Source organism: Sarcophilus harrisii, chromosome 1 (genome assembly GCF_902635505.1).
Source record: "Sarcophilus harrisii chromosome 1, mSarHar1.11, whole genome shotgun sequence".
NCBI lineage: Eukaryota > Metazoa > Chordata > Mammalia > Dasyuromorphia > Dasyuridae > Sarcophilus > Sarcophilus harrisii.
This window is the reverse complement of record NC_045426.1, coordinates 93,444,570-93,469,432: the sequence shown is the minus strand read 5'-3', so window position 1 is coordinate 93,469,432 and position 24,863 is coordinate 93,444,570. Positions and strand designations below refer to the sequence as shown.

Here is a 24,863-nt window from a genome sequence, read left to right as displayed (position 1 = left end):
AGTGACATCACTGCATAAATGATTTTCCTTCTCCCTGATATGGGCTTTGCCTTCATTCCAAAATGATTTTCTGTGGAGTAACTTAAAACGCTTTGTAGAAGTTACAATTTTATTATTCCTTTCACCTCTCTGATAATGTTTCTGGAGGAGAAGTAGGGATGAATGACTATTAGTTTCAGAAACATAATTATCTGTGAGGTATTTGTGGGGCAGAAATCAGAGTACCTGCAAAATCCTAATACTAACAGTTCTGCTTACAAAGGGTCAGTTAGCACCATAGGAATCACACCTATAGAGAGGCTGTGGTTTTGGTAATTGGGTTTGAAGAACAGTGGCTGTTAATGGTGATGAGGTTACAGGTGGTTAATGACTGTGTTGTGGCATTGACAGTGTTGGAAGAGGAGGATGGGTGGCCACTTTGGGTGATGTAGTAGTTGGAGTAAGTCAACAGGTCAGAGGATGCAGAAGAAAATCAATCAACAAGTATTTATTAAATAGATACTATATTCTAGGCATTGTGCTGGAAAAAATCTTGTCCTAAAGGAACCTACATTCTATCAGAAAATTAAAAAAAGGATAGTTATATGTGTATGTATGTACACAGAAATACCTTTCTCTTTCTCTGTGTCTCTCTGTCTCTTTGTCTCTGTTTCTGTCACTATCTCTGGGTCTCTCTCTGTGTGTATCTGTCTCTGTCTCTGTGTTTCAGTTTCTCTCTCTCTTTCTTGGTTTCTCTCCCTCTGTGTATGTCTGTCTGTCCATCTCTGCCTCTCTCTGTGTCTCTTCTCTGTCTCTCTCTTTTCATTTCTCCATCTATCTATTTATCTACCTATCTAATATGGGGAAACCTTTTGGTGTGAAGAGGTCTAGCAATTGGAAAATCAGTCAGGAATGGCTTAAAGTAGAAAGTGATGTTTGACTTATCTAAAAGGAAACAAGAGATTCCAAGTGGTGGAGGTGAGGAATAATTATATTTCTGGTGTGGAAACAGCCAGTGGAAAGATATAGACATGGAAAGTTGAATATTGTATGAGTAACAGTGAGAACATCAGCTTGACTGTAGTATAGATTGTGGGAAGGAGAATAACTTATAATAAGTCAGAAAGATATGTTGTGACCAGGTCACAAAAGACTCTGAATATTAAACAGAGGAATTTACATTTGATTCTAGAGGCAATAATGAATCAATAGCGTTTATGACTAGGGAAGTAACATAAACAATGCTTTTATTTTAGGAGTGATATCACATTTAATCTTTCATTCATTCAACAAACGTTTAACTTTCTACTGTGTGCTGATTACCGATAATTTCTGTGGAATCTATAAGATTTATATGACATGACCCTTATTCTCATAAAGTTTGGGGTTCAGTAGGAAGAAGCAGACACAAGTACAGACTGGCTTTAAAATACAGCGTTACTTCAGATGGGTTAAGTCAAAGTACTGTGTGAAGTCTGGATGGAAGAAAGATTTTATATACATGAAGAATCAAGGAAAACTTTGCAAAATACATGATATTAAGTTGGTCTCTAAAGATGAATAGGAAGTCCATTAGAGAATAAAAGGAAGGATATTTGAGGGATAAAAAATGTCACAAAATACATGGAGATGGAAGAAGTGCAGTATTTCTCTCTACCTATCAGGTCATTTTCATGTGAGCTACTTTATAGTCATGTCTGCTCCATTCAGAAGTTGTGTAGTAAGTGCTGTAGACCCCAAAGATATCATAAAAAGGGAAAAGAACCCACAGGTACAAAATATTTATAGAAGCTTCTTTGTGGTGGTAGACAATTGGAAATTGAGGGGATGCCCATCAGCTGGGGAATTGCTGAACAAATTGTGGTATAAGAATGTAATAGAATACTATTGTTCAGTACAGGATGATTTCAGAAAAACTTGGAAAGGATTAAATGAACTGATGTTGAGTGAAATGAGCAGAACCAGGGAAACACTGCATACAATAATAGTAACATTGTATGATGATCAGCTTTGATAGATTACACTCTTATCAACAATATAACAATCTAAGACAATTTAAAAAGACTCATCATGGAAAATGCTATCCATATCCATAGAGTTTGAATGCGGATCAAAGCATCCTTTTTTCACTTTATTTATTTTTTCTTTCTCATGGTTTCCCCCTTTTATTTTGACTCTTCTTTTACAACATGACTAATGTGGAGATATGTTTATTATGATTGTATATGTATAATCTACATCAAATTGCTTGCTGTCTTGGGTATGGGTAAGAAAAAGGAGAGATGGAGAAAAAATGGAAATCAAACTCTTGTAAAAGTAAATGTTGGAAGCTATCTTTACATATATAATTGGAAAAAAAGTACTATTAAGTGAGAAAAAAATTTAAAAAGGAAATAAATGGGGAAAATGTAGGTGATGCACAGTTTCTTATTTTTAACTCCCCCAGGATCTAGTGCAAGTACATAATAGCTGCTAAATCTTTTTTCATAGAACTGAATTTATATTTATTTATTTATTACAGACGATTCTTCTGTCAGGTATAAATGATTGATGTTAAAATTAGCAATTCATTTTATCACTTCAAGAAGTATTTTAAAAAGTTTTTTTTCCCTTTTACACAATTAATAGTGAATAAGGAGAAATATTTCTGCATTGAAATGAATAACAGATTTTTATTTATTGATATAACTTTTTCTTGTATTTATCTATAGATTTTTTATTTTTTTGCTGAGGCAATTGGGGTTAAGTGTCTTGCCCAGGGTCACACGGCTCGGAAGTATTAAGTGTCTGAGGCTGGATTTGAACTCAGTTCTTCCTGACTTCAGGGCCAGGGCTCTATCCACTGTGCCATCTAGCTGCCCCAATCTACAGAATTTTAAATAATGCTGTTAATCATACAGTTTTTGGTTGTACTGGCTTCAGCAGGTTAAATTGGCTGAGGCAATGAGACCTAGCATTATGCAGCAGAAAGGATGATGGATTTGTAGGTTTTTTGTGATGTTGGACATATCACTTAAGGCCTCAATTCTCCCCTTCAAAATCTCTTTCAAATCTAAATCCACAATCCTTTAATTACAATAGTTAAAAGAGAGAAGGCAGACAATCAAGAGTGATTAGATTGATGATAAATAAATTAAGCCAAAATCTAATTCTGGTGGAAACAAAATCCTGAATCCCAAATAAGGGCACAAAAAACGAACAGCCTCAGGATGAGTGAAGCAGTTTAAACTTTTAATATGATTCTGAAAAAGTGGGTATGGAAACTCAAAATGAGCTCATACACAGCCTTGACCCTGGCTGTGAAACCTTCCCCCCTCTTCCCATTGGCTGGGGAGATGAAGTTAATATTCTTTCCTGATCCTCCTATAACATACATCCCTTAATATGTGCCTCCCTCCTGCTACATACATTCCATGACCATTAAAATGAGCCTTAGCTCCTCGGGATAGAGATGTTAATATTTATAAAGCAATTAAGCATATACATGCTAGCTAAGCTCTGACCTTTGTCCTACTTACAGCTTTTATGTTTTTAATACAAAACTAGTTCTGTCCAGTTGTACCTACTTTCAACTGGTTTTAAGAGCTCCCCTGATCCCCCACTCTGGACCACTTCTTGTATCAGACTCAGTTTTTCTCTGTTGTGGGAACATAACTGTTTATTATTTCTTACAATTCCCAAAATCACAGAAAATCCTAGCATTCCTAAGGAAGTGGTCATCTCACATTTGCTCAGAAATCTCCTGTGAGGGCTTGTTAAAGCAGCCCATTACATTCTGTATAATTTTGTTACAAAGTTTTCCCCTATATCCAACCTCAATCTGCTACTTTGCAACTTTAGCTCATTATGGCTAGTTCTGCCTTGTGGGGCTAAGCAGAAAAACTTATTTTATAAAACAGCCTTTTAAATACTTAATAGACAGCTATCATATCCTCCTGAATTCTTCTCCTCTTTAGGCTTAACACTGCCTTCAGCTCATCATCAGTTGACACGATCATATCTCCCTTTAACTCCTACTGAGAATAAAATCAACTATATTCTTCATGGTTTAGATAGAGGCAGAATTAATAGATGACACAAGAGGTTCTGTTTTCTAGGCATCAGTAACCTTAGATAGCAGAGGAGACTGACATTTAACCTTGAGGCTGAGTTTGATGATGGGATTGGAAGTCTTTATGTCTCTAGCCAGCTGGTCAATTATTAAGATACCAGTAGGTCACCACAGACTTGTGTATATTGAACTCATTTTTTCTCTACTGTGCATAGATGTGTCTGTACATGGTTGCCAATGTGAAAATGGAAATGTGGTTACTAATAAAATCATGCAAATGTTTGAAGTCATGAAAGTTAAATAAGAATGTCTAGAACTGACTATATATGAACACTCAGTTGTGCATAGAAATAAATCTATTTTCCTCAATAGGGAAATATGAATGGAAGGATAAGAGAGGGATGGTTAAATGGAGGATGGATTAAAGGAGGTAGTGATCAAAAACAAAACAGACTTTTGAGGAAGAAAAGGATAATGAGAAAGAGAGCAGAGAGAAGAAAATGGGATGGAGGAAAATATATAGAAATCATAACTATGAATGTGAATCAAATGAAATTACCCATAAAAAGGAAGTGGATAGCAGATTTGATTAGAAATTAGAATCCAACAACATGTTATTTACAAGACACACACTTGAAACAGAAACACACACAGAGTTAAAATAAAGGGCTAGAGCAGAATCTGATATACTTCAGCTGAAGTAAAAAAGGCAAGAATTATCTCAGACATGATCTCAGCAAAGCCAAAGCAAAAATAGACTCAATTGAAAAAGATATTGAGGGAAACTACATTTTGCTAAAAGATATAGTAGATAATGAAGCAATATCAAAAACATTTATAGCAAGTTTTTTTTTGATAAAGGGTTCATTTTTCAAATACGTAGAGAATGGAGTCATATTTATAAAAATAAGAGCCATTCCCCAATTTATAAATGCTCAAAGGATATAAATAGGCAGTTTTTGGAGGAAGTACCCAAAGCTATCTATAGATATATGACAATGAATGCTTTAAATCACAATTGATTAGAAAAATACAAAATAAAACATTTCCCAGTTACTCCTTCACCGCTATCAGAAATGACAAATGCTGGAGGATGGGGGGGGGGCGAATAGATATGCTAATGCATAGCTGGTACAATTATTGTTCCAACCATTTTGGAGAACAGTTTGAAACTGTGCCCAAAGGGTTATAAAACTCTGTATACCCCTTAGCTAAATAATACTACTACCAGATCTATACCCAAATGAGGTCAAAGAAAAAGAAAAAGGACCAATATGTATAAAATATTTATAGCAGCTCTTTTTGAGGTGACAAATAATTGGAAGTTCAAGGGCAATGGCTGAATACCTTGTGGCATGTGAGTGTGATGTAGTACTAATGTGTTATGAGTCATAATTAACACAGTAATTTCAGAAAAAAACAAAACTTGTCAAGATCTATATGAACTGATATGCAATGAAATGAGAGGAACTGAGAGATCATTGTACACAATAACAGTACTGTTGTAATGTTGATCAACTGTGAATGACTTAGCTGCTCTGATCAACACAACGATTCAAGACAATTTCAAAGGATTTGTGATGAAAAAATGTTACATCTAGTGAGAGAACTGATTAACTCTGCCAATTAAAATATACTTTTCCCACTTGATTTTTCTTTCTTCCCCTCCATATGGCTAATAAAGAAATATTCAGCATGATTTCACATATTTAATTCATATCATTGCCTTTTTAATACGAAAGGAAGGAGTTGTAGACAGGGAACTTAAAATTTAAAAGGAAAAGAATATTTAAAATAAATAAGTTAATTTTGAAAATAATGGTAGGCTTATCTCTCTCTCTGACTTCTAGGGCCAAGGCTGAAATGCTGTGCATTTGTAAACTAATGAGTAGGTTGAACAGTTCTTCCTATCTATCCTATTTTTTATGACTTTCTTTTATTAATAAGGCAACTGTATCTTTTCCATTACAGAGTAATCAAAATAAAGAATCTCTTTTCTAATTCTGCTTTCTAATTCTGCCAGTTGACAAATTGATGATGCATTATAAATACCAACATCCTTTTCTCTTCCTTTTCCTAGGTCTATCATTTCTCATTTCAATTCACCAGCATTTGTCACAATTGTCTATTTGTATATATGTACCTACAGGCACTGTTGCTTTCCCTTGCCTGATGTTTTTAATGATTCAGGAGGGTGCCGTGCTGTTAGGTGTCACTTAAGCAGATGGTAAAGCCCCATTGGGGCCTCCAGGGTTGTATGGCTCCAAGGAAGTTTGAAGGGTCAATAGACATTGTAAAAAGAGCAACTATGAGTGGAAGAGAAAGATGAGAAGAAGCAAGTGTGTGGAGAATTAAACAGATGTCTTTTATGGGGAAGGAAAACATTATGAAGGGAAAAGGAAAATTATTAATCCTTGCTATTCCCTATGGGTTAAAAAAAAACAGCTTACCACATTTTTAATGTTCTTAAAATTAATGACAAAGGAAGTTTAGGCAATTTCCAGATCTCATGCTGCATTTGTCATTATGTTTTCATCTAGACTCTCTAATGAGAGAAACAGAGAACAGCTAAAAACCAAGGAAAGAGGGAAATTTTAAAAAAGACCAAAAGGTTAGAGAAAGGCAGAGAGAACATAATATCTTGTGGGAAACTTAAATCTCTTAGAAACAGAGAGTGAAAATGTGGTCTCCAAATGATCTAATTCAGTTAATAATAAAATAGAGCAGTAAAGGTCTGAAGGGTGTGTGTGTTTTATGTGTGTGTACTTGCATAGGGTTAGAGCAAAAAATTCCAAAGTGTGACAAAACTTGAGTCCAAAAAACTCCTCCTCCTTCCTATGAGGAATTTTTTTTTTAATCCTAGTTTGATTAGAAGTTATCCCAAAACACCTCAATCAACTATCACCTACACATTTGGTAATGACCATGTAGCTATCCCACGCTAAAGTTTTCAAGGGATATTAAAGAATTTTAATGCAGGGTTTCCTACTCAAAAGGATGTTATAGGCTACTTGAAAAGGCAGTATTACCATATATGAAATATCTAAGAACAGTACAAAGCAAAGCTATAACTTAGGGTTATTGTGGGGTATAAACACTGAAAGGACAAAAAGGAAAGGTAGGACAAAAAAGGTTGGGGAAAGGAGAGAAAGGTTTATGAACTTAAGACAGGTTTTGAAAGATGGCTAGGATTTGAACTTAGGATGGTAGTTTTTCCCTCAGAGCCCCTTCTAAGAATCATTTTGTTTTCATCATATCCATTTTTATTATTAGTTTCAGTTCAGTGTAATACAAGTAAGTAAATGAGAAAGTTTTTGGAAGGCAAGTCTATGTACACAGAGATCTTTTTTTTTTTTGGAAAGTATGGATAGGCAGCTATGTGTTTCTACATGACAATTTTGAAAGTGGAAAGCTAGCTGTGGGAAACCCCTAATACTTTTGTGATTTTGACTGGAGAATTAGAGGATGAAGCAAAGATGACTCAAACTTCTACTTCTTGTTTCCCTCATTTAATTCATGGCTATGTTGTGGACAATTCTATATCCTATTTCTTCACCCACCTACAGGGCCCTATGGGCCTTGACTGAATTTTCTAAACTTCACTCCAGTTCCTTCTCATTAATGAAATGAGAAGAATGAGTGGTGCATGCCGATATTGTGGAAAGAAGCTTGCTTTAGAAGGCTCGTGGGAAGGAAGGAGGGGATCTTCAGACCAAGAATTATGTCCTTGTCTATGTGGATGAGCTTAGCAAAGATACTCAACAAGATGAGTATTGCCTAGTGTTAGTGTACTAAAGGCATTGTTTATACATTTGCTTCTTGCAAAGACAGATTCAGAGTCCAATCTCACTTAAAAGCACTGAAAACAAGAGATTTGATTGTTTCTTAATATATGCTGAAGCACAGCTCATTCACATGCTGCTTTTCCCACACTGCAACATTAATTCTTTTCTGTCTTTAAATAAATGAAAAAAGCACAATGAGAATGCACTGGCTCCTCAATATAAAACCATTCTCAACTGTGGCTCTACTGCCAGACCAAAAAAAAAAAACTTATAATAAAGTTTTCTTGATATTGCCATAACAAAATCACCATGATGAGGTTCAAAGTAGAGATTGTCTTATATTGAATGATGAATTAAATATTTGAGTCTCAAAGGGACTTGCAAATGTAATCTCTTAGCCAGTCTCTACAATATTTTATACATGTTTGTGTTTACTTACTTTTTTGTGTTGCATATATGAGGAAGGTCTTTGCATGTAGAGATTATCTCTTTTCTTTTATCCTCAGTACCTAGCACAGTGCCTGGTAATACTATTGGTGTTTAATAAATACTTGATTGATTGGATTCTTAAAGTATAGAATAGATGTTAGAAGACAGGAGAAAAATGGTATTATTTTAAATAGTGGAAAGGTAGATTAGGAATTAGAATTCCAATTTCATGTTGCTCTTTAGCTAAATTCTAAAACTAATTATTAAAAATTTATTGGCATTTAGTGGAGTATGTGGTAATCATGGAAACCTAAAATGGGTTTATTAAGTATAGGTCTGGGTATAGTGGCACATGCCTGAAATCCCAGTTATTGTGAAGGCTGTTTGATCTCTTGAATTTAGGAGTTTTGAGTTGCAATGGGGTTAAGCTGATTTGGTATTCCCACTAAATTTGCAACTAATATATTGAGCCCTGGGGATATAAAGCTACCAGGTTAGCCAAGTTAATACAAATAGGCCCAGGTTGAGAACAACAGCTCAAAACTTTCATGCTAATCAGAGCAGCATTGGATATGCAATAGCTCCAGCACTTCTGGTCTGAGTGATATAGGAAGACCCAGTCTTAAAAAACTTGCCAAAATAACCTCATTTTAAAAAAAAATGCTTTCTTATATTGCTTACTAACAACAACATCTATTAAAATAAAACTCTGATGGCTAATCATGGTGGGTAGGTAACTCTCAATTTTAAATTATCAGTCTGATACATGTGCTGTCAGGTCATACCCAACTAAAAAGACTGGATACAAGGACATCAATGAGACTTTGTGTCTATCATTTGAGAACTAACATTGCTAATTAGGTTTGGGGAGGTTCATCACCAAATGATGATTTTTGAGGGGTGGGTAGTTGGATAAAATGACTCATGAAATTATATAATAAATCATAACAATATTATACTGATTAAAATCAGTAGAAGGAATACTTACACAGTAGCAATTCAGTAAGTCTACTCAATGTTAGGAATGTCAATTGGAAATGATATAGAATTTTGGCAAAGTATTCAAGAGGCTTCTTGCATATAAGATAGGTGAAATATGGGTTGGATAGTAATGTAGAATAACAGTTGGATAACCATATCTGATGCTAATGATTTTTATAATATAATGGTTTTTAGCAATCTGGAGATACTCTAGATAAAGTATTAGAGCGTTCTGTCTTTTTTCTTGTGTTCCTAGACATTTTTATCAGTGATTAAAAAGAAATTATGAAAAGGCGGCTTGCAGAATCACAAATCTGAGTGGGATAATTAATATTTGATATAATTTGATAATAATTGATCATCTGAACATTCAGTTGAAGCTTGATAGGCTAATCATAGATTTAGAAGAAGAAGGTATCATCTGGTACAACTCTCTAATTTCATATATGAGAAAAATGATTGTTAAGTGGCTTGCTCAAGGTCACACAGATAGTGAAAAAAATTGAGGGAATTAATTGTGGGACTTGAATGAACCACATTGACTCCATCTTGCGACTCAATTCAGGAGCTAGCTAGGTTTCTATTCATCTATGGGTCTCATCCAATATATGTCTTGTGAGAAAAATTTATTTGATTGTGGGAATTGGAAGAAAACATTATTGCATTGTTGAACCCAATCCTGTGGCTGGGAAAGCAAACCACTTCTCCCTGATGTTTAGAAACCCTTAATTAAGGACCTAGATTATGCTGACAAGAAACCTAATGAGATCCAAATATTGATGCAAAGAGTTTTCTCACAATTATACATCTCAAGCAATCCATACATCTTACATGAAAACTGGCCCCATACTAATTAATAAACTATTATTTCCATGTTCCCTTGATTGTTTGCAAACATTTGGGGTGAATGAGACTTTTTTTTTTGAATTTGGGAGATTGCACTTGTTTACTCTTCCCCTCCTAACTTCCTATTTTTTCTTCCAATTAGAAATCAGATTACCTAATGTTGAATTGTTTTCTTTTAATTAATTGCTCTCGTTTGATTAGTTATTTTTAACGTATAAAAATCTGTCTCATCCTGTATTTGAGATTCAGGTTTAAGCTAAAGAGGTCTAGTCCCAGTTTTGCATTGCTTAATAGATAGACATAAATAAAAGACCAAAGCTTTGTCTGCCTCAGGGATTTCATTTTTCACATACCACAGTAGTAAATGGCAGAGCAGGGATTTGAACTTGAAGAGTCTTGAGACTCTTCTGTCACATCATGATGTTTCTTAATGCCAGTTTCAAATAAAAGAAATTCAGGGAGGAAAAATGTAGTGAGAAAAATGTAAAGTCATAAATTTTAATTATTTCACCGGTCTAGAATATTAGAAACTACATAGAAATACTTTTAGGCTCAAAATCAGCAATAATTTTTGAATCAATGGAGTTGTCTAACAATATATCGAAGAAAAAGATAGTAAAGGAATAAAAGAAGTAATAATATGTCAGAAATGGAAGCTATATTAGAGATAGTTTAGCCCAAAGTCTATTTTATATATGAGGAAACTGAGGCTTACAGAATGATACCAATTGACATTTATGCAGCACATTAAGATTTAAAAAAACATTATACATGTATTTCACATAATCCTGTGAGATAAATACTAGAAGTATTATTAATACTCATTTTAAAGATGAAGAAACTGCTCAGAGATGCTCAGAGATGACTTAGCTGGGTAATAGAGATTGTAAATATCAGAGGTAAGATTCAAACTTTGGTTTCTTTAGGTGCCACACTTTTTCCACCAAGAAAAACATAATATATTTGTTGTAGTAACACATAATTGATGAACCAGGACCAGAATTCAAGTCTTCTGATTCCTGCTGGGCTCTTTCCCTTAAACTATCTCTCTCAGGACCAGAGGCAGAATTAGCAATGTGTCTTCCAAAGAGTCTTCATTTACAACAGTAAATGTGCTGACATTTGCCATTAATATTAATTATTAATTAAAGTATTAATATGTAATAGGAGGGCAAATTTCTAAATAATAGCTGTTGTTACTAAGGGTCATTCAAATGGTGCATTGGTTCGTTTTTATGAATTTCAGTAAATTCTATTCCTCTACTTATTCCAGTTACTGCTTTTAATTTTTAATTTACCCCTTCAGTGGGATGAAGTTTTCTTTGAAACTTTGAATCTTTGGCCATATTGATTGAGTGCTAATGTAGAGGAATAGATTTACCTAGAAACCAACTGTTCAGAGTTTGGTAGTCTGCCCATCATTTTCAAGTTTATGATTTATGTGCTATTTCACTTTTTGTAACTCCTAATATCTAAAGTAGCATTCCATTATACATAACAGGTACTTAATGTATATTCTAACATTAATTGAAATGTTAATTCCTGTTATCAGAATTATTTAAGCAGGGGCTATATAACCATTTGCAAAAGATTCTGTAGCAGAGATTTCTATTTAAGAGGAAAGGTGGTCCCTTTAACCCTATGGCTTCTTTCTCTGATTAGATGGCTTCTCCAGGAATCTCCATTTAAGGAGAGTGAACAGGTTGGCCATCATTTCACATCTCACCAGGATGCAATGCAAACTGTCCCCTAATACCCCCATATGAGGTTATTTCATCCCCCTCTCTTTCAGTTTCTTTTTATATGTTGTTTTCCTTATTAGAATGTACACTTCTTGAAGTCAGGGACTGTTTTTCTTTTTGCTTGTATTTATATTCCCAGCACTAAGCATAGTATCTGGCACACAGTAAGTGTTTAATAAATGTTTGTTGACTAACTGATCATTTAACTTTAAATTTCCATGATTCTGTGGCTTCTTCCATCCAATAGTTTTAGGGTGGGACGTCAAGAGGATTTGCTTATGATTCATTAGAAGTAGCTTTCCAAAGGTGTTTTAAGAATGAATGAAACTACCTAGGTCTTTTTATAGGATAGTTGCTATATAATGGAATTGGGTGCAGGGGAAGAATTCAGTAGTTATGTATGGCTCCATCACATTATAAAAAAAGACCATGAGACTTGCCAGCAGCAGTAGCATCATCATCATCATCATCATCATCATCATCATCACCACCACTATGAAAACCTGACAAGGCAGGAAGGAACTTACCTATTTATTATAGGTCTACAAATTGCTTTATATTCATTAGTTCATTTGATCTTCACAACCGACTTGTGAGGTAGACTGTGAAAATATCATTATCTCCATTTTACAGATGAGGAAACTGTGATTCATCCAAAGTCCCACAACTAGTAAGTCCTGGAGATTGAGTGTGAGGATAAGCATCTTGATTCCAGGACCAGTGTTTCTCCTACTGTGCCATGCTGCCTCTTTGAAGAGTACAGACAGAAAAGGAGATGGTTTACACCCAATTTTAAGAGATTTTCTAAATTCAGATGAAACAAAAAATGAGCACAAGATTTGAAATTCTGTCTAATTTCCAAGAGGAATGTTATTTTTAAAAATTCTTCCAGAAAGTGTGATGGTTTTCACACTAAGGAGAAAGACTGGACATGGTTCAGATCTCTTAACTCGGAGCAAAATATAGCACAGTGGATCTTGTCTCTGTTATTCTGCTCTTTCTATATGGGCAGAACTCCCATTGATACCAATATGTTGGTTCCCCATCTGTGTAACTAGAAAATCTGTGGAGCGACTGAATGATTCGTTCTGAAACAGAATGTAATTTGCTTTTACTTTGTGATGTTTTGTACTACTGTACCTATATAACATTTTTTAAGTGAGCAACAAAGTTTCAGGCATTTGTGATAGATTCACCCACCCAATTCCATTATAGGTGGGACTGAAGTAGCACAGTGGATAGAATATTAGGTGTGGAGTCAGGAAGGCATGAAGTCAAATGTGTCCTCTGACACATGTCAAGTTGTTTAGACTCTGCCTCAATTTCCTAAACTGTAAAATGTCACTTTTCAGAGTTTTTATGAGGATCAAATAATATTATATTTTATAAGTACTTAGCACAGTGCTTGGCACATAGACGGTGCTTAATAATGGTTTATTTTCATTCCTGGGAATTATTTGCATTGAAAGGAACAGAAAGGAGGTGTTAATCAAATGGAATATTCTGCTCTTATTGCTAAAAGGTTATGTTAAGAAGGTAGGCATTTAGGGAAAAAGTAGTGTGCAATGGGGATGCCTTTATTACCTTGCATAATCTCACCTCACTATGAAGTGAAAGTCAGGTTGCTTCTGAATTAATCTGAGACTACCATAAAGTGGAATTAGGAAAGAATATAAATGAGAATAGGAATTCTACCCTCTGTTAAAAAGGAAGTGCCTGTAGAGATGATGAGTATCTTGCTCTTAATCCTTGCAACCCCTGCACTCCCTCGACCATAAAATCTAACAGAGACACAGAGTTCCCAGAACTCCAACTGAGGGATTTATTCTCTTCTCTTCACGCAAGCAATGTCTCCCACTGACATCAAATGTGCTACTTTAGGAAGAGACATGCTTTTCAGTGTGAACCTGGGCATGTCATATGCTAATGCATTTCATGACTTAGCAATCACTTTTCAAATGCTTTAGAATTGGGGTATTAGAAACATAAATAAATGCCTATATCTTTGAAATTCCCTCTACATGGAATTAAGAAACACACAGCTTAAGTTTCTTCCTGGCCAAAGACATATTTAGGAAACTTTCTCTTTCCTTGAAGGTAGATGAGAAGTTAACTCAAATTCTTGACTCCTCATTTTATCTCATCTCTCCCATCCCCAGCCAATGTCTTGCCAAATCTAGTCAATTCTATTTCTGTAACATCTCTCCGGACACTGACTCTCTTTGCTACTTCTTTCCATTCCCAACTCCAGGCATTTTTATTGGCGGTTTCCCATGCCTAGAATTCTTTCCTTCCTCACCTCTGTCTCCTGGCTTCCTTTAAATTACAGCTAAAAATTCAAGCAAGTGGATAAGGAAAGATTTAATCACTATGTACTGAAGACATGACAAACTCGACTTGACACATATACATCTTTTTGTACATAATTGTTTGAATGTGGCTCCCTTCTTTGCAATTGATTGTGTGTGAGTTTCTTGAGGTCAGGGCTGTTTTTTGCTCCTCTTTTTATCTTTAGCATTTAGCACAGTGCCTGGCAATAGTAAATGTTTAATAAATGCTTGTTGATTTAACTTGCCTTGATTTCCTATCTTGAGGCAGTTCATGAACCAAGTTTTAATTAGTAATTCCATAAGGGTCCTTATATCTATTACTCTTGTGTTTTCTATGCCTCAGTTTTTTTTTTTTTTTTAAAGAGAATGGGAGGTTGGGTCACATCCACAATCACATTCTTTTCAATACTCTGGCAATCTTGGATAAACCTAATCTATCTATAGAAATTTTTTCATTTGACAGCTACTCTTGCCTCTAACATTAGAGAGTAGGAATTTGCTCTTTTCATGGTACATTTGCAGTGGCATAAGTATGTGATATGTTATGCCTTCAGCTTAAAACACCAAGGAAAAGCCTTAGGAATCCCATTTTCCAAATAGACAGGATATTCACACTGCTCAAAGAAATCAAAAGGACTTTGATTTCTAGCTGCTGAGACATGCAGGGGACTTAACAAGTGGCTAAGAAAAGCCATAACTGAGGGTGGGGGTAAGAAGAGCAGAGGAGAGGGAGCCTCATTAATCCAACAAGATGAGACTTTTCCCATTTATAAAGAGGCAATAGAAGAAACTGCAATTATGCTAAAATATCAAAGAAAATTATATTTTATTCTTATCTTTTAGATTCTCCTTCATTAATAACTCAAAAGAGCTTCCCAGTAAAGTGGATAAGGAAAGATTTAATCACTATGTACTGAAGACATGACAACCCCAACCTGACACCTAAACTGAATATGTGACAATATTTGAACCAAGAGCATTATTGGCCTTTAAAAATCTCTAGCCAAGTAGTAATGGACTTGGTGAAAAGTATTTCAATTATCCATTAATACAAAAGGAGAGAAGAGGAGGAAATAAAATAATTTTTAAAAAATAGGATCTTTGACATTGTTGTTTCTCATGAAGCCAGTGTACAATATTCATGATTTCAGACTGGCAGTCCATTAGCCTATCTTAGAGTCTTTCAGTTGTTTTTTACTGTTTCTTTTCATTCACCCATCTTTCAGTTACCAAGTTTCATCACTTCCATTTCCATGACCTCTCTCCTATTCATTCCCATCTTACTCATCTTCATGGTGGCCACCACTTTCATTCAGGCCACATTATCTCTTGTATAGACCATAATAATAGCCTCCTAACTGATCTCTGTGTTATTAGCTTCTCCCCTTATCCAATTTATTCTTCACACAGAGGACAAAATTATTTCCCTAATATATGAATACAGTTCTGACTCCTGTTATTACTGTCTTTAAAAATTTTCAGTGGCTTTTTTCACCTATACGATTAAATAGGAACTTTTTTTATCTTGGTATTTGAGGTCTTCTCTGTGTGGCTCCAAGAAATCCTTTTCAGAATTGTCTATTCTAATGAATTCATTTGACATCCTTGTTAAATCATTATCTAAATTTAACATGTCACCTCCTTAATTCATACATTTTCACGGACCTCTCCAATGTTTGTAATGTATAAACTTCCTCACTGTTATTGGTTAAAACCCTTTTCTTCCTTCCAGAATAATCTCAGTTGGAGATACCACTACACACCTGTCAGATTGGCTAAGATGACAGGAAAAAATAATGATGATTGTTGGAGGGGATGTGGGAAAACTGGGACACTGATACATTGTTGGTGGAGTTGTGAACGAATCCAACCATTCTGGAGAGCAATCTGTAATTGTGCCCAAAAAGTTATCAAACTGTGCATACCCTTTAACCCAACAGTGTTACTACTGGGCTTATATCCCAAGGAGATACTAAAGAAGGGAAAGGGACCTGTATGTGCTAAAATGTTTGTGGCAGCCCTGTTTGTAGTGGCTAGAAACTGGAAAATGAATGGATGCCCATCAATTGGAGAATGGTTGAGTAAATTGTGGTATATGGATGTTATGGAATATTATTGTTCTATAAGAAATGACCAGCAGGATGAATACAGAGAGACTTGGAGAGACTTACACGAACTGATGCTAAATGAAATGAGCATAACCAAGAGATCATTATATACGTCAACAACGATACTGTGTGAAGATGTATTCTGATGGAAGTGGATTTCTTTGACAAAGAGACCTAATTCAATTTCAATTGATCAATGATGGACAGAAACAGCTACACCCAAAGAAAAAAACACTGGGAAATGAATGTAAACTGCTTGCATTTTTGTTTTTCTTCCCGGGTTATTTTTACCTTCTGAATCCAATTCTCCCTGTGCAACAAGAAAACTGTTTGGTTCTGCACACATATATTGTATCTAGGACATACTGTGACATATTCAACATATATAGGACTGCTTGCCATTTAGGGGAGGGGGTGGAGGGTGGGAGGGAAAAATCGGAACAGAAGTGAGTGCAAGGGATAATGTTGTAAAAAAATTACTCTGGCATGGGTTCTGTCAATAAAAAGTTATTATAATAAAAAAAGAAAAAAAAGAATAATCTCAGTTGTCACTTTTTCTCAGAAGTCTTTTAAGATTCTCCCAATAAAAGTATTCCTTGCCTCCTCACTTCTCTTAAAGGATTTTGCTTGAATCTCTCCATTGGTCTCATCATACTTGGCCTTGGATTATAGTGACTGTATTTGTCATCTTTTCCTCCCCTATTCCCAATTTCAATAAAATGAGTATAAATTTTCTAGAAGCAGGTACTGTAAGTCACTTTTCATTTCTGTAATTTCAACAGTTAGTACATTACCTTATAAACAGTAGGAACATTACAAATGTCTGTTGAATCGAATCGAGGCTGACTTGTTTGCTAGCCATTATAGATGCATTGTAAATAGGTGTCCTTTAAAAGACCTGTTGATAGAATGCTAGTCCTGGAGTCAGGAAGATGCATCTTGCAAAGTTCAAATCTAGTCTCAGGCACTGACTAGCTGTGTGACACTGGGAAAGCTATTTACCTATTTGCCTCAGTTTCCTCATTTGTAAAAATAGCTAGAGAAGGAAATGGCAGATCACTCCAGTATTTTTATCAAGAAAACTACAAATCAGTACAGAAAGAGTCAGAAATGATTGAAAGGTGACTGAATAACAACAAAATATAAATATAAATAAGACTCATACTATTACATAATATAAACTCAGCCACTTTTGGAACACAACCTGCAGCATTGGACACCTCTGAATTAAGAAGAGCAGATACACTTTGAAATTCTCTTTGGTCCAACTCTCAAAGTAATATGAATTATATCTCATCAAATATGCATTTATACAAAGGATAATGCTTGCTTATGTTCCTATAGAACATCATGATTATAAAATATTTCACAGATGCAATTAGGTGGCACAATAGGTAGAATGCTGTGTCTAGAGTCAGGAAGACCTGAATTCAAATTCAGCTTCAAACACTTAATAGCCATTTAACCTTGGAGAGGTCACTTAATTTCTGTGCACCTCAATTTCCTCAGCTGTAAAATAAAGATAATAACACCTATTTCAAGGACTGTTGTAAAGATCAAATGAGATAATATTTAGAAAGTAACACAGTGTCTGGCATACAGTAGGTGCTTTATAAATGCTAGCTGTTATTATCATTAAATACTTATTGACTTACAACTCAACCTATGTGCACGTGTTCAGAAGATCAATTTGTAAGGGTCTGATGCAAAGAACTTTCTTGCTGCTTTACCAACCATTAATAAATGGAAACAACTGATTCAGAAGGTAGAAAGAATAATGTTAATCACATTTGTCTAATATTTTATTATCAGTTCCTTTTATGACAACATTATGAACAATGTTAGTACAGATGTTAACTTTGTTATAGAGTTGGGAAAGCTGAGGCTCATAAAAGTCATGTAAGTTGTCCAACTTCAGAGAATTGATGTATTATACCTGGACTCAGAACCCACATTTTCTGACTCTAGGATTGGTACTCTTTGTAGTATACCATCTCAACTCACTTTTTTGGTGGGAGAATATCACAGAGTCAGAATGGATCTCAAAGTTCATCTGTCCAAATTACATCTATACACAAGTTTCCTCTACTAATCCCCTCCCTTCCCACCCATCCCTCACCAATAATCACTTAACTTTTGTTTTAAAATGTCAAGTGAAATGGAACACATTGCTTCCCAAGATATCTCATTCCACTTTGAGATATACCACTTTTGGTAGAAAGTTTTCCTTCTATTAAATCAAAATCTGTCTCCCTGGAATTTCCATCCTTACTTCTGGTTCTGCTCTTGGTGAAATTAAAGCTATTCACAGACAAGTATTACGTGTTATTTTTCCATTTCTGTCACATCAGCTCCCAGCACTTCCTGAAGCAACAGAGTTCTATCCTTTGGGATCTAGCAGAGTACATCTGATCCTTCTTCTATGTGATAACATTAAAGTATTTGAGCACAGTGATTGTGTCCCCCACTCTTCCTACACCTTATCTTCTCTAGGCCCAACATTCACAATTCCTTCATCTAATCTTCACCCATTATGGTTATGAGTAGCCTCACTACCTAGACTGCCTTTCTGCAGACACTCATCAATCTGTCAATATTCTTGTTGAAATATGGTATTTAGAACTGAACATCTTGAAATCTGAATGTAGCCTGACCAGGACAGACTTCAAGAGTAGTAATAGTACCTCCTTACTTTCAAATACTATGTCTCTCAGGGTAGAATTTGAGAAAAGAAAGTCTTATTAATAAAAAACATTATTAGTTGCCTAAAAATGTACCCATGTCAATTATCAGTCATTCTCCATTGTGTCTGACTCATGTGGGGTTTTCTTAATAAAGATACTGGAATATGGTTTGCCATTTCCTTAATTTGTTTTACAAATGAGGAAAATAGGGTGAAGTGACTTGCCCCTATTACCTTTAAGATAAACTGTAATCTTTTTTTTTGACATACCCTGAAAAGGTTTTGCCCTTGCAAAACCTTGTGTTCCAATTTTCTCCCATACCCTCCCCTAGATGGCAAGTAGTTCAATATATGTTAAACATGGTCGAAATATATGTTAAATCTAATATATGTATACATATTTATATAATTATGTGATAATATTTTTAAAACACTTAGCAGAGTGTCTGGCACATAGTAGGTAGCAATTATTACTAGACAGTCTTCCACTGACATTACATACACCTTGCATATACATAGTTATTTGCATGTTGTTTCCTCCGTTAGCATGTGAGTTCCTTGAGAGCATGACTTATATTTTTGCCTCACTTTTGCCTTAATAAACATGTATTAATTGACTGAAATAAAGAAGTTAAACTGAAGGGGTATTTGTTCAGAAAAGCTATTTAGCATGGGAACAAGATGCAGAAAACTATTTTGTTTCTATACTAATAGTGTCTTTTGACACTGTCTTCCAGGTGTCTTCCAGGATTGGGGTTGGTAACATCCTCAAAGCAGAAAAAATAAGTCAAGAGCCTCGTGACTTTGGAGATTTCTAGAGAATCTTTTCTACTTCTTTCCTCAAATTACTAAGAGGACCAGTTACTCCATATAGTGATAGTAGATGATATTTACACTGTGCTTTAAGTTTCCCAAAGTACTTTACATACATGATATCATTTTATTCCCACAACAATCTACTGACTCATGGCACATAACTGCTCATCTTAATCCTCACTGTTCAACAATTTTTCTTTACTCTGCTCTTATCAGTGTCTTATTCTACTCCTTACAGTGGATAAATATAAAAGTGTTTTGGTTGCCTTTTAAGAATGATGTCAGAGTTGCTAAAGCTTGGAATGAACAGAGGCTAAAGACAAAAGGTGAGGACAATACAAAAGGGATTTTCTTTTAATCATATTGGGAGTAAAATATGGAGCTATCCCTTCAAGGAAGGGATAGTGTTATTGTTTAAGTTGGATGGGACAATTGTAATGGATGATTAAGAGAAAAAGCTCTTAATTCAATCTCAATACTCTTTTTGCTGTTGTTTTCTATGCCAAGAAACATAACTTTAGTACTGGAAAAACAGAGCAAAAATAGGGAGGAGAAATCTGATATCAAAAACAATAAGAAGATAGTAAGAGACTTTTTGAATACTCTTGATGATTTTGTCTTAGTTCCGGATGGACTGAATCATTGTGTACTGAAAAATAAAATTCACAGATTTGATAGAACATACAGGTAAAGCAATAGAGAGAATACTAGACTTGGAGTCAGGAAGATAAGAATTCAAATCCTGCCTCAGACATTTATTAGCTGTGTGCCTTGCCTCAATTTTCTCATCTGAAAAATGGGGATAATAATAGCAGATATCGCCAAGACTTGTTGTTAGAATAAAATGAAATATTTGTAAAGCATTTTATAAATCTTAAATTGATATAATAATACTAGTTATAATCACCACCACCATCATCATCATCATCATTAGATATTGTTACTGAGTCACTGTCAGTTGTGATCCCTAAAAGACTATGAAGTCTGGGAGAGGTACCAAAGGATTGCATAAGGGCAAATGTTCTGATTTTCAAAAAAGCAAAGAGAATAAAGTCTTTAAACTACAGACGAAAGAGCTTGATTTTTGATACCTAGCAAAATTCTAGAAAGAATCATTAAAGGGGTGGTTTATGACAAATACAAGTAATAATAATAATGATGATAGCCAATTTATATAGCACCTACTATGTGTCAAGTACTGTGCTAAAGTACTTTACAATTATCATCTCATTAGAATGTTACAACAAACCTGGGAGGCAGGCACTATTATTGACCCTATTTAACAGATGAGGAAACTGAGGTAAACAGGTTAAGTGATTTGCCCAGCGTCACACAGCTATTAAGTGTCTGAGGCTACATTTGAACTCAGTTCTTCCTGACTCAAATTCAGAGTTCTATCCATGGCAACATGGGTCATGCCAGTTAATTTTATTTTCTTGAGAGGGTTTCTAGAGTGATCTATCAAGGGAATACAATAGATGGTTTGTCCATATTTAAGCAAATTATTTGATGAAATCTTTCATGCTATTGTAAAAACAATATAAAGTGAAATTATTAGTCAATCAAAACTTATCAAGTACCTACTATGTTCCAGACATTGCCTTAAGCACTGGGTAAGGGGCTAAATTGACAGGTGATAGGCATATTGGAAATGATTGAATGACTGTCATTAATGGCTTGGAATCATCTTGGAAGGAGGTTGTTAGTAGTGGGTCCCATAGATCCCATTGCTTGTTCACATTTTTACCAACGACTTGGATAACTGCATTAATTGAATGCTTATCAAAATTATAAATGACACAAAAGCAGAAAGCCTAACTAACAGATTGGATAACAGAATGAGGATCCAAATAACTTTTGGCAGGTGAAAAATCTGTCCATATTTAGTAAGAGAAAGTCTTATACTTGATTAAAAAAAATCAAGTTCACAAATATAAAATGACGGTTAGAAATAATATGAAAATCGGATGATTTTATTCAAATGCAAACTCATTATGGGTTAACAGCATGATGTGTATGTTTGTGTTCAGTCATGTCTTGCTCTGTGTCCCTGTGAACCATACCATACCAATATTGCCCATGAGGTTCTCTTGACAATGATGCTGAAGTGGTTTGCTATTTCCTTTTCCAGTGGATTAAGGCAAATAGAAATTACTACCTTATTATTATAAGGGATCACACAACTAGTAAGTATCTGAGGCAGAAAGCCTTGGATATGAGCAAATTCATGCTTGGCATAGACCAGCAGTATGACCATGGGAAAGACACATAACATTCATACTGTTCTTGGCAATGCTCTAAGAAAATTTGTCACAGAAGATGTTGAGTATTAAAGCAACCAGGTAGCTTAGTGCATAGAATGCTGGAATTGGGGACAGAGAGATCCGAGTCTTCTGTCTCAGCAACTTACTTTGTGTGTGACTGGGCAAATCCTAACCTTTTGTGCTCTCATTTTTCTCATCTACATAAAGAGGGGAATGAGATTTGACAGCCTCTAAGATTCACCCCAGCTATAAATCTATGATTCTATGAATTTCCTCCTCTGAACATTCCCTATTCCAATGAAATCACAGATGCAGTGTCTGCTGCCTATTATTCATCCAGTTTGTCTTGATTCTGACTCAAGAATATCTCTGGCATTTGTTCCTGCTTCTCTATATGTATCCGATCTACAAGTCTTTCTACCACTACTATCACGTGTTTTTATCTTTGCATGGCTGGGATGCCCTTCTTCCCCAACCTTCCTAAATGTTTCCATTATTCTTGTGATTATAAAATATGATATTTTTGTGTAATATCTGTTGTTTCTTCTTTCCTTTTTTATAATTTGCTTTTGACATTTTATTAGTTCAGCATTTTGGCAAGTGGGAGTGACAGCTGATTAAACTGTGCAGTAGAGAAATTATCCCTGGTTTACTAGTGAAGTTAGAACAAAGAGAGATCTCTACCAATCTTAAATATATGATCTTACAATTATATCTTTGTGTAGTTTTCTAAGCTATGATGCATACCTTCTCCACTTCTGTTTCTTAGAATCTTTACTTTCCTTCAAGATTCAGTTTAGGGTCTACCTCCAACTTGAAGCTTTTTAAATTCTCTTAGTGATTAGGGCTCTCACTCCCTTCAAATGACTATGTATGTATGTATGTATGTATATATACTGGAGTTGAACTGTGAAGGGAACTAGGGAGTCTAAGAGGCAGAAATAAACAGGGAGGAAGAACTTTATAGGTGTGAGGGGCATGTTATCTCCACAAAGTTATAGAAGTTAGAGATATAGTCTCATGTTATCAGGAATAGAAAATAGAACAATTTGTTTGAAACATAGAATATTATCAAGGTGAGTAATATGAACTCAGCATAGAAAGATAGGTTGGAATTAAATAAGCCTTTAGGGAGCTTTGAAAATTTCTTGAATATAAGAGTAACATGGTAAGGTTTGGTTTGGGCTAGAGCATAATACCTACCCTTTAAATAAGGTAGTAAACAATCAGATGATTAATTAGCATTATGCACATATGCTATTATTGTACTATATACATCTATAAAATGAATATACACATATATAATATATATGCACAAAATGAAAGAATACATAATTATATATTAATTGACAGATTAACTTATATATATAAATACATATGGGTAGCATAATATTTTCTATTTATATACACATACACAGGGAAATACAATCCTGTGTGAAAAATATTTTGAAGCAGTTTTCTCTGATAAAGGCCTCATTCCTCAAATACATAGAAAACTGAATTAAACTTATAAAAATAAGAGCTATTAAATAATCATTAAAAGATATAGTTTTCAGATGAAACAATCAAAGTTATCTATAATCATACAAAAAAAACTCTAAATCAGTATTGATTGGGGAAAAGCAAATTAAAACAATTTTGAGGTACTACCTCGTACCTGTTATATTGACTAATAAATCAGAAAAGGAAAATGACAAATGTTGAAGAGGATATGGAGCCAGAAGGACCAGACATTGATAAATACATATATTTTATATTTATACACACACACACACACACACACTGGGGAACCATAGGGAAATCACTTAAACTCCTAGTGCTTTAGGTAATGCTAACATTGTAAGTTGCTAACCTTCATTGACAAAGGGAGTTTTTTCACATAGGAGTTCTCTTTAACAATATCTTAGTAATAATCCTTATTCCTTATTATTTACTCTGCATAAACCAAGAACTCGGCACATTTTTAATTGAATCTATTAAGTACTTACTACATGCAATGCACTGTGTTAGGGGCTGGTAGAGATACACAATTTAGAAAAGACATGTTCTCTACCCTGTTTGTACCTTCACAGAGAGAAGCAAGTATCCTGTTATTCTGTGTGCTCAGATAAGAACTGCTTTTTCAGTGATGATCCAGAATCTCAAAAAACCTAAGACATGATCCAGGATCACTCTAAGGGGATCCTGTGGTCATATTCTTTTATGGATTAGAGATCTGAACAATCTCTTAGGTCTACCATGTGAACTCATGCTTTTTGGAGTTCGAAACTATGGAGTTCCCATCTTTTTGTCTTGTTATTTAAAATCAAGTCATAAATAAGTAGGATGCAAATACTTGTGTATATATTGTTGCTTAGTGAGATTTTAGTAGTGTCCAAATCTTCATGGTCCCTTTCGGGGGTTTCTTAGCAAAAATTTTGGAGTGGTTTATATTTCCTTCTCAACTTATTTTATAGATGAGGAAACAGAAGCAGATAAAATTAAGTAATCTGCCCAGGATCATACAGGTAGTAAATATTTGAGATAAGATTTGAATTCACAATCTTCCTGACTGAAAGCCTGTGCTTTATATATTGTGCTACCTTGCTCCTCATATGTATTTATACACACATATATGTTAATGTGTCAATTAATATATAACTATAAATGCTTTCATCTTATACATATATATTTAAATATATATTCATTTCATAGATGTATATAGTACAATATATAGCATATGTGATAATGCTAACTAATTATCTTATTGTTTATTTCCTGATTTAAAGGACAAGAACTCTGGCTTTGCATTATCTTCCAATCCAAATCAGGTACTGTCATGTTACTCGTCTATTCAAGAAATTTTCAAG

General features: G+C 34.7%; 1 protein-coding gene across 1 annotated transcript in view; it reads right to left on the bottom strand.

The window, feature by feature from the left end:
- Positions 1-24,863, bottom strand: part of PLPPR1 (phospholipid phosphatase related 1) — a 339,917-nt gene that overhangs the window by 76,489 nt on the left and 238,565 nt on the right. The window lies entirely within an intron of this gene.